Source organism: Eubalaena glacialis, chromosome 1, assembly GCF_028564815.1.
Source record: "Eubalaena glacialis isolate mEubGla1 chromosome 1, mEubGla1.1.hap2.+ XY, whole genome shotgun sequence".
NCBI lineage: Eukaryota > Metazoa > Chordata > Mammalia > Artiodactyla > Balaenidae > Eubalaena > Eubalaena glacialis.
Window position 1 is genome coordinate 30,499,421 of NC_083716.1, and position 11,081 is coordinate 30,510,501.

Sequence of the window (11,081 nt, forward strand, 5' to 3'; positions counted from 1 at the left end):
GTTGTTCCCCCTCACAGTCTCTCTTTCTCCAGCTCTCTCCCTGCATCCACCTGTCATTTCTAAGTCAGCCCTTCTCTCTACATCTCTGATTACCCTTCTTTCTAACTCTAAATGTCTCAGTCTGACTGTCCCTCTCAGTGTTTCCGATGTCCCCTCTCTATCTCTGACTGACCCTCACTCTCTGCCTTTGGTGTGTGTGTATTCCTCTTTCTATCTCTCCCTAAGTGACCCACCCCAGTGTGTGTGTTTTCCCCTCTCAGACTCTGCCTTTCTATAAGCCTCTCCCCTATAGTTACCCCATTTCCAAGAAATTCTTGTTAACTTTTCCCTCTAATCTTTATAAATAAGCAGGCTTGGTATTATTAACTCTATTTTACAGATGATAAGAAAAAACAAACAGGATTATTGGTATCAATTTGAGAGGTGAAGATTTAAATCCAAGTGCTTCCCTTCTTTAATACTCTTCTGGTATTCCACGGCAAAGAACTTGAAACAGCCCAGATGCAAGCCAGTATTAACACTACACATATTTTTTCCTAAGAGGCAAACCTGATATTAAGGAGCACCACACACCATTTGCCCGTATTTTTGCCTCTGCACCAGGTTTAACAGTCATGAACTGTCAGCCACTTGCCCATTCCAGAAATCCATTATCATCATATGCACAGGTTAACCCGTGTTATTTGGGAACCTCAGAATACTAGACACCAGAACCTGCTGTTTCCAACAGTGCTTCTCTGTTTTTATCCCTAGTCCAAAACCAGCCATGTTTGACATTAAAAAAAAAAAAAAAAAAAGATACAAGAGGGACAACAGATAGTAATGAAACTGAAGAGCAAATCTGAAGAATGAAAAACTAGACAGAAGGCTAGCATGAGATCGTGAAAAATACACACCACAAACTGGGAGCAACTGGTCCATGTTTTATTGAGAGGAGAAAATCCTCTTCAAATGCAGGCTTACCGCTGCAAAGCAATACCCTATAACTTCTCTCCTATCTAAACCTCTGACAACTGGAATTTCTCTGTAATTCAATAAGCTCTTAGGAGTTACCCGGGCTTCATCCATCCTACTGGGCTCATTAACAGAAAACTCTAAATGTTTTTTTTCCCCACTAGGTAAGAGCACATTTTCTGGTGGGTGGCAATAGTAGAAGTAGGGTTCTCTTTCAAGACATGAACAGCCTAGTTCCATTTCTTCTCACTTCTCCTGTGGGTGGGAAGCCTGCAACCAATACAATTCAACAACTAAAAGAAACGTCTAAATTATAGTTCAGGTTAGTGATTGTCAAAGATCATCCTACAGGTCACCAGTTTTATACACAGTGTGAGGGCTAGTCTTGTATTATAGGTTTATAATTAAAAATCTATACTTTTACTTCTGGCACTAGTTCATTTACTTCCATTATGTCTAATGAGTGCACAAGTGCCAAATCAACAATATACCAGTCTCACCATTCATTCTGGTGAGATATTTTGTGAACACTGAGCTTATGGAGCTAATGAGGACAGGGTCACAGATTCAAAAATATTAGCCAATTAATTTTGTTGTTTTTCAGGGTTCAATGGTCACAGTCAACAAACTTAACCTTGACTAACAAAAAAATACAGTGATCATGTGAAGCATTTTGGGAATGAATATATATGTATCACCAAAATTCATGACTATAAGAAAAAATATAATAATAAAATTAAATATAGTAATAATAATAATACCATCTTTCACTAAGCCTGAAAATGGGTCTACCTTCCAAAAACTCAAGTAAAAACCAATCAAGAACAAAAATGTTTAAAACATTTAGGAAACATAAAGGAAAAACTAACACATTATAGCACACAAAGTAGATTTTAATGGAAATGACTCTCTACTGTCATAGTTTATACACAAGTCTGTAGGAAAAAAAAATAGTTATCTTGCTGATTCTTAACTATATAAGTCAGGATGAAACTGGCAAAGTGGAGCCAGGGAAAACCACATAATAAAAGTAAAGGAAACATTTGCATCTGCAGACATCTTGTAGTCAACACAGCATCTGAAGGAATGAAAAGTAAACATTTCAATTCTTAACTCTAAGACTTTGCTTTGACCAACACATCAGTTTTCTCTCTTAGGCATTCCTCCTTGGTTTCTCTGAACTCTCACTCCTTGCAGATACACACACACCAGTGCCACCATCAGCACCTGTCACTGTTTCCACTTTCAAAAATGAGGGTCACCAAATCTTCTGGACACTACCCACTAGATTGAACTTTTACAGTCAAATACTCTGGCTTTTAAAAAAAGAAAGGCGGGGAGGATGCGGAACCAACAAAAAATGCTCTATAAAACTCGGTCCTACATAAATCACAGCAAGATCTTTTTTGATCCACCTCCTAGAGTAATGGAAATAAAAACAAAAATAAACAAATGGGACCTAATGAAACTTTTGCACAGCAAAGGAAACCATAAACAAGACAAAGACAACCCTCAGAATGGGAGAAAATATTTGCAAATGAAGCAACTGACAAAGGATTAATCTCCAAAATATACAAGCAGCTCATGCAGCTCAATATCAAAAAAACAAACAACCCAATCCAAAAATGGGCGGAAGACCTAAATAGACATTTCTCCAAAGACACACAGGTTGCCAACAAACACATGAAAAGATGCTCAACATCACCAATCATTAGATAAATGCAAATCAAAACTACAATGAGGTATCACCTCACACCAGTGAGAATGGCCAGCGTCAAAAAATCTACAAACAATAAATGCTGGAGAGGGTGTGGAGAAAAGGGAACCCTCCTGCACTGTTGGTGGGAATGTAAATTGATACAGCCACTATGGAGAACAGTATGGAGGTTCCTTAAACAACTAAAAATAGAACTACCATATGACCCAGCAATCCCACTACTGGGCATATACCCTGAGAAAACCATAATTCAAAAAGAGACATGTACCACAATGTTCACTGCAGCACTATTTACAATAGCCAGGACATGGAAGCAACCTAAGTGTCCATCAACAGAGGAATGGATAAAGAAGGTGTGGCACATATATACAATGAAATATTAATCAGCCATAAAAAGAAACAAAACTGAGTTATTTGTAGTGAGGTGGATGGACCTAGAGTCTGTCATACAAAGTGAAGTAAGTCAGAAAGAGAAAAACAAATACCGTATGCTAACGTATATATATGGAATCTAAAAAAACGGTACTGATGAACCTAGGGGCAGGGCAGGAATAAAGACGCAGATGTAGAGAACAGACTTGAGGACGGGGTGCGGGGGGAGCTAGGACGAAGTGAGAGAGTGGCATGGACATATATACACTACCAAATGTAAAATAGATAGCTAGTGGGAAGCAGCTGCATAGCACAGGGAGATCAGCTGGACGCTTTGTGACCACCTAGAGGGGTGGGATAGGGAGGGTGGGAGCGAGGCTCAAGAGGGAGGGGATATGGGGACATATGTATACATATAGCTGATTCACTTTGTTGTACAGCAGAAACACAACATTGTAAAGCAATTATACTCCAATAAAGATGTCAAATAACCCAAAAAACTCTGTCCTAGTAAATAGTCAATATCTAAGTCATAAACACAGATAATTGTTCTGCTACAAGCTCCAATGTGCAGAAAGAAAACTTCATTCTTACTATGGGTTATAAACGAAGCACCAGTCCAACAGCACACCCCAACAACAAGAGCATTTTGGAAACTTCTAAAAGTAAAAAATAGCCTAATATAATCTTTAGATAAAATGCAATTGCTTAAAAAAATTAAAAAAAAAAAACCTGCAATCTGAGCACTTCTATTTACAGCTTTTTTTTTTTAAGTTTATGAGTTAAGGATAACTATCCTCATTTTACAAACAACAACAACAAAAAAGAAATGGAATCTCAAGAAAATACTTTACCTAAAATTATCACCATCATTTTTTACCATCATCATAGTCATCAATTACAACAGCAACAAAATAATGAGCACGTACTCACTCCAGCACTACTTTATATTCACATCTCATTTAATCCTTATAGACACCTTGTGAGGTAAATGCTATCATCTCCATTTTAGAAATTAGTAGACAGGCTTAGGGAGAAGAAATAATTTGCCAAAAGTCATAAACTAGAAGTCACAGCACCGGGATTTGAACTCAAATTTGTTCAACTTTGTACATTCAACTAAGTCACTGTACTGCCATCCTCTTTGTTTTCAGAACCACATTCAGGTATTCTTCAACCAATGACTGCAGAATAAATACAAGATTACCTCATTACTATACCTCCAAACCCACAAACAGTTGTTTGTAAAATCCTCTCTCTCTACAAGGGGAAAAATAACACAAAAAGCCACCTGCTTGGAGTCTCAGAGCTGAACTGCCAGAATAAAAACTAGACTGGAATATTGGCTGTTTATATTCTGAATTCTAACTATAAGGTAACACAGACTCCTAACACATATACCTAGGGTAGGTGAAAATAACCCCAATATTTCTTGTTTCAGCTAGTATACACAGGATAGTGGTACCGTATTAGAATCAGAGCTAGGTTTAGCACAAGCAGTATCTGAAAACGGGGAAGAGACACCAGACCAGCTGGAGACAGGCATCAGCTGAGCACATGTGAGGAACATTAAGCGCTTTCTGGGATACTCGTACCCGTGTAGCACTGAAGAAAGGACGGCTATAACAAAGCAAGAGGGGAGCGAGAGAGAGTGCGTGTAGACAGAAAGATAGTGAGCTTGCTGTGTTTGAAACGTGCTTTCTCCCACATGTCACTTCTGCTGAACCCCATAACACCGGAAGGCAGGCAGGCCAAAGACGATTACCCCCATTTTTCGGACTGGGAAAACGAGGCTGCGGTAAATGTGCTACAAAGGATCACAGGTCTAGCAAGTGGCATACCCAAAACTCCTCCCAGGACATCAGATTCCAAATCCCGTGCTTCTTCCCTACTCAACCCTGAGAGGAGGCTTTATTGATAAAGAAAACTTTAAAAATCGGACCTGGAGTTTTCCGAAGGCGGCCCAAGAAAACCAGGAAGTACACCCTCTCTACTAGACTGCTCACTCCCAGCCGACAGCCCGAGGCTCCCTGGCAGCGCGGCAGACTCGCTCCAGAGAAATCGCCAGCAGCCCCGGGGTCGTCTCGGGCGGCCCCCGCCGTCCACAGCCCCGTACCCCTGGGGAGAGAAAGGGGTCGCCACGTCCCCGCTCAGTACCTGTTGAAACCAGGAAAGGAACGGCCCCTCCGCAGACAGTAACTGGGGAGAGGGCCCCTAGCGAGCACGCAGCCCTGGGAAGGAAAAAGGGCCTTGAGAGGGTCGCCAGCAACCCAGGGCCCTCAGGGGTCGAAGGGCGGGAGCTTCCCAGTAACCTCCGCCCCAGGAGGGGGCCGGCCCCACGCCTCAAGTGAGGAGAAAAACACCGGTAACAAACAAAGGGGAAAGAAAGCTTGTGCCAAGTGTGGAGAGAGAAGTGGAAGCGACGAGCCCCAGCTTAGGGTGCGGAGAAAAGGATAGACAAGGACGCGGAGCGGATCGTTACCGGCGGCAGAGTCACTCTCCGCATCCGCCGCCTCCTCAAAGTTCCAGCTCTTCCGCTCGCACCGTCGGGGCGCGCGCCAGGCCTCGGCTCCGCCCCCCCACCCCCAGCGCCGCGGGGCCTTCTGGGGGCTGTAGTTTCCGCGAGGCCGGCCTCCGCGGGCCGTCTCCCGGTCACGTGGGAGGAGGAGGCAGTCAAAATGGCGGGAGGGGGGAGATGTTTGCGCGCCTGTCTGCTCAACCCGTCTCCTGCCTCTTAGCTGTAAACGGGCACAAATCTCCTCACATACAGCTCAATCATACCATCCCTCCTCTTCTTTTCACAGACAAGTTTCTTGAAAAAGTTAGTCTAAACTCGCTGTCTCCGCTTCCTTCGTCCTCTACCCGGCAGCTTCTGCCCCCACAGAACGTGGTCTTGTTGCCATCACTCATGACATCTAACTTAAGCTTTAGGCACCATTTGACGCTGTTGGACATTGTCACTTATTTTATGACACTATTCAGGTTTTCCTTCTTCCTCTCCGGTGATTCTTCTCAGTCTCCTTCAACAATTCTTTTTCTAACCTGCTTCTTAAATATTAGTGTTCACCAGAATTCTTGGAGAACACTAATATTTAAGTGTCCCTTCGTGTCCCACAAGCATCTCAAATGTAGCAATTTCAAAGTGACTCTTCCCTCCTCCCTATTCACTAATATTCACTCCAAACTTCAACCTTAGATTCCTCCCTCTGTCTCACTTCTTCATCCACTTATGTCCAAATGGGCACAAAATTGTGTAGCTTCTATGTCCTGAGTATCTCTTGAATCTGCTCCCTCTTCACACCACTGCCAGAGATTTAAATCAGACCCGTCTCATTTCTTACCTGGTCACAGCGTGGGCTTCCTTACTGGTCCCAGCACTTCAGCACCTCTGAGTCCTCCCTACTGCCATCAGGCCTATTTATGCAGCCAGCAAAATTTAATCATATCACACTTTTGGTTAAAGCATTTAAAGGATCCACTTGATTGGCTTTGGGAAGAGAAATGGAAGTGAATCTCCTAAGTGGTTTTTACAAAATATGGACACCAGCCCCACTACTTACTCTCCATCCTTACACATGTTGTGGTTCAGAGGTTCAGAGAAGAGAGATTTATAGCAGATCTTATTTCAGGGTAGGTGGACATCGGTATGTTTTAAACATTCCCCAGATGATTCAGTCATTCAACAAGATGTATTTGGTTGACTGCTATATACCATGCTTTGTGCTGAGTACTGAGAAAATAATAGTGAACAAGACAGTCCCTGCCCTTGTGGAGTTGACGGTCTCTTGGAAGAGATAGATATTAATCAAATGATTCCATACCAAAAAAATGAAACCAACAAAACAAAACCCCACAATTACCAGCTGTGAATTATGCAGGAAAAGTAATCAATTCCTTTCCCTTTCCCTTTGCCACCCACCCTATGGTGTGAATCAGCATACGCTCCTCAGCCTATCAAACAAAGCCTGTCAGGAGCTAATCTCCTCCCACTGCCTCCTATATACTTCTAGATTTACCGAAATGCTGAACTGCATAAATTGTTCCTCTGTTTGGAAAACCTTTCCCTTTCTCCCTTGACTAACTTCTGTCTTACTATGCTGCATTCGAAGCAAACCAGTAGAATACCAGGCACATGGAAGGATTTTCTGAGGATTGGACTACGTCAGGTGATAACTCCCGGGCAAGCAGAGATGAGCTAGCTGAGTAGAGGAGCCAGGCACAGTTGAACATGGGCTACTGGCAGCAGGGCTGTGCTAGCCGCTTTGGAGGCAAAGGGCCTGGGCCAACATACCCAACCTTCAAAACACAAATCAAGTGTCACCTCCTCCAGGAAGCCTTTGCTGAGCTCCCCCAGGATGAACTAATTGTTCTTTCCTGGGTTCTCATTGCACCCATGCTGACCTCTCTTTCAGTGATAAGCTAGAGCCAGCTCATTCCATCTTTGAAAAGCTAACTGTTTAATATTCAGGAGTATTACAAGTCAGTTTTTAAACCATTGGTAACTTGAAATCAGCTGTGATGGGAGTATTTACACCACCATGGAAATCAGCAAATGACAGATCAGGGGGGTTTTGTTTGTTTGTTTGTTTTTGAGCATCAGTTTACCAGCGTATCACTGCCTGTGCCTCAAAATGCATCTCTACACTGTATTGTAGTGATTACTCCCATATGAGCGACAAATTCTTTGTAACGACTTCATTTAGCAAATATTTATTGATATTTATCACTGTGCACCTGAGACTAGCAAAATGCTGAAGGGATTTACAGTGAAGAACAAACAAACATGGTCCCTACTGTTATGGAGCTTACAATCTAGCAGATATGACAGAATGTAAACAAAGAACTGTGTGCTTACAAATTGTGCTGGGCTGCTTTGTTGTAGAACATACTGGCAAGGAGTGGCAGTGGACATAGAATACTATGCTACTTTAACAAGGTGGTCCAGGAAGGCTTCTCTGAGGAGGTGACATTTCCAGTGAGCACTGAAGGATGAGAAAGAGATGATCAAGGGGAGAACCAGGGAATCAGTGTTCCAGCCAAAGGGATGAGATCACACAAAGAATGAGCTAGGCTGTTTGAAGGACAGTATGGTCAGTTTTGTGGAATGGTATGAAAGGTAATTTTATGTGTCAACTTGACTGGGCCACTGAGTGACCAGATCAAACATTATTTCTGGGTGTGTCTGTGAGGATGTTTCCAGATGAGATTAGCATTTGAGTGGGTGGACTCAGATAAGTAGCTTATTTGCCCTCCCTAATGTGGGTGGGCATCACCCAGTCTGCTGAGGGTGTGAATAGAATAAAAACTGGGGAAAGGGAGGAGTCCTTCCCTTCTTGCCTGCCTGCTTGAGCTGGGACATCAGTCTGTTGGTCTTCTTCTGCCCTCAAACTGGGATTTACACCATTGGCTCCCTTGGTTCTCAGGCCTTCGGACTTGGACTGGAATTACACCACTGGCTTTCCGGGGTCTTCAACTTGCAGACAGCAAATTATGGGACTTCTCAGCCTCAATAAGATCACATGAGCCAGTTCCTCACAATAAATCTCCTTTTATATATGCATATATACAAACACATACATATATACAGCTATATAGGAGATATATATTTATCCTATTTATATACACATATATAGGAGATACATATATATCCTATTGGTTCCTATTTCTGTGAAGAACCCCTGACTCATACAGATGGCAAGAGTGTGGGTTGAGTGATCCAGATGACATGACAAGGTAATTAGGACCAGATGTGCACAGTCTTGAGGACATGATGAGGACCCTGGACTAAATTATAGCCAACAAAAAGTTTAAACAAGGGGGTAATGTTATCTGATTGACATTTTTATACAGTCACTCTTGCTTTTGTTCGGAGGACCAGAGTAGAAGTAGAAGCCCATTTGCTGCAGTAGTCTAGGTAAGAAATTATAAAATGAAGTGCTGGCAGTGAAAAAAGGTGAGTGGTAGACTTCCCTGGTGGCACAGTGGCTAAGAATCTGCCTGCCAATGCAGGGGACACGGGTTCGATCCATGGTCCGGGAAGATCCCACATGCTGCAGAGCAACTAAGCCCATGTGCCACAACTACCAAGCCTGTGCTCTAGAGCCGGAGAGCCACAACTACTGAAGCCCGCGGGCCCTAGGGCCTGCGTGCTGCAGCTACTGAGCCCGCATGCCGCAACTACTGAAGCCCACGCGCTCTAGGGCCCATGCTCCACAACAAGAGAAGCCACTGCAGTGAGAAGCCTGCTAGAGAAAGCCTGCGCACAGCAATGAAGACACAACGCAGCCAAAAAATAAAAATTTTTTTAAGTTTAAAAAACTTTTTAAAAGACTTAAAAAAAAAAGAAAAAAGGCGAGTGGACTTGACATGTATTTTGCAGTTTGAGTCTACAAGACTTGCTGATGATTGAACGTTAGGGGAGGATGGGCTGGTGAAGGAAAGAGGACCCAAGGGCAGAAATTGTTTACATTCATCTCCATATCCTCAGCCCCTAGATTAGGGCCTGGCACATAGTAGGTGTTCAAAAACTGGGTGTTGAATAAATGCATCCATTCTATGAGCTGAGCTCTGTGCCCTATCACTATCACCTTGCTTCACACAGGGCCTCTACGAGCCCATATACTACTTTATGCAAATTAGAAAAAAGTGTCCCTTTCTCCAGGTGGACCCTGTCCATCACCAGGGTGCACAGATTGATGAGCAGAGTGTGGGCTACATTTCAGCCCCCACTTACCCCCTCAGTTGGCACCCTTGTGCACTGCATAGTCTGTAAAACCACATATGGCAGCCCTGGTTTAACATCCCTGGGAGACGGTTTTGTGGAATTAATCCTAGTATTCATGGGGAGAATTTGAGGTCCAGGGAAAGGAAGCTGCCTGCCTGGGGTCACCAGAGCTGCTGCTGTGACTGAGATTCAAACCTTTGCCCTCTTAATCCCTGTGGGCTCTTTAGCTTTGGAGCCACACTGTCTCTCCCAAATCACTCAGCCCATCAATAAAGAGCTAAACTCAAAACGGTAACTTTGCTTCCTTGAGTTTCTCATCTGTCTCAGTTACTATTGTTAGAGTATTTCACATTTACATAGCATCCAATATGTGCTCGGTGCCTTACAAAATACAATAAAGGAATGTGAAACAAAAGGACCTTGATTTTTTTTTAACAGAATAAATAAGGAATGGCTGGTTTAAAGGGCCCTTAGCTCTTGGATTAAAATGAACTGTGGTATATTGGTTTAAGGTAATGCTGTAAGCAATACAGAAGAAAATATGCCCATGTGCAAGCTGTTTTTTCTTTGCATCCCTGACCAGAAGAGGAGGGGATGTTGGAGCAGCTGGCTTCAGAAATATAAACTAGGGGGATGGGCGGTTAAGGACATAAGGAAGAGAAACACCCTGGAGCAGGAAAAGAATTCTCCCTTTAACAAATAATAGCGTTTAACACTTAATGTGTGCAGGAGCTGTGCTAAGCCCTTTATATGCCTGATCTGAGTCAATCCTCACACAACCCTACAAGGTATCATCTATTATTACCATCATTTTAGAGTGGAGGCAGCTGAGAGCCAAGACTGTGCAGCTAATAACTGACAAACCTGAGATTTGAACCAAGACAATCTGGCTCTAGAGTCTGAGCTCTCAACCACTAAATTACATCACCTCTCATTCACATTCTCCTGATGCCAGGTCCCCTCTTTAAGTAGTGTGACCCTTCGGAGTCCTTGAGTAATTAATAGAGGATATCTGGTCCTCGGACTCTTGGAGATTCCATGTTGCCTGTCTGTTCAATGATTAGGGCTTGGTCATCTACAGCCTAGCTTCAAAATGGACAATTTGAACAAGGCATATATGAGGGAAGAACTCTGCTGGGGACATTTCACAGTCTCCTTGGAGTTTCAATATCCTCCTAATATAATTCCATAATTACCCAGATGGCATGGACGGTGGAGGAGAAAATGTTATTAGGAAAGAGGGATTAAATGAGCCTGCGCCTTGGAAATGTGGGCTCTATTGGTCCCTCCTAACTTGAGAATTCTTTCCTTTAA

General features: G+C 43.1%; 1 protein-coding gene across 4 annotated transcripts in view; it reads right to left on the reverse strand.

Moving 5' to 3' along the window:
- R3HCC1L (R3H domain and coiled-coil containing 1 like) overlaps positions 1 to 5,582 on the reverse strand; it is a 91,122-nt gene extending 85,540 nt beyond the window's left edge. For 2 of the 4 annotated variants that reach the window (XM_061194641.1, XM_061194669.1), the window contains exon 1: positions 5,526 to 5,582. The gene's annotated coding sequence lies outside the window, so the exon portion shown is untranslated. Of the gene's footprint in view, positions 1 to 4,985; positions 5,025 to 5,525 lie in introns of those variants that run through there. The other 2 variants (XM_061194660.1, XM_061194651.1) reach the window with 2 other exon arrangements.
- Positions 5,583 to 11,081: the final 5,499 nt, after the last annotated feature.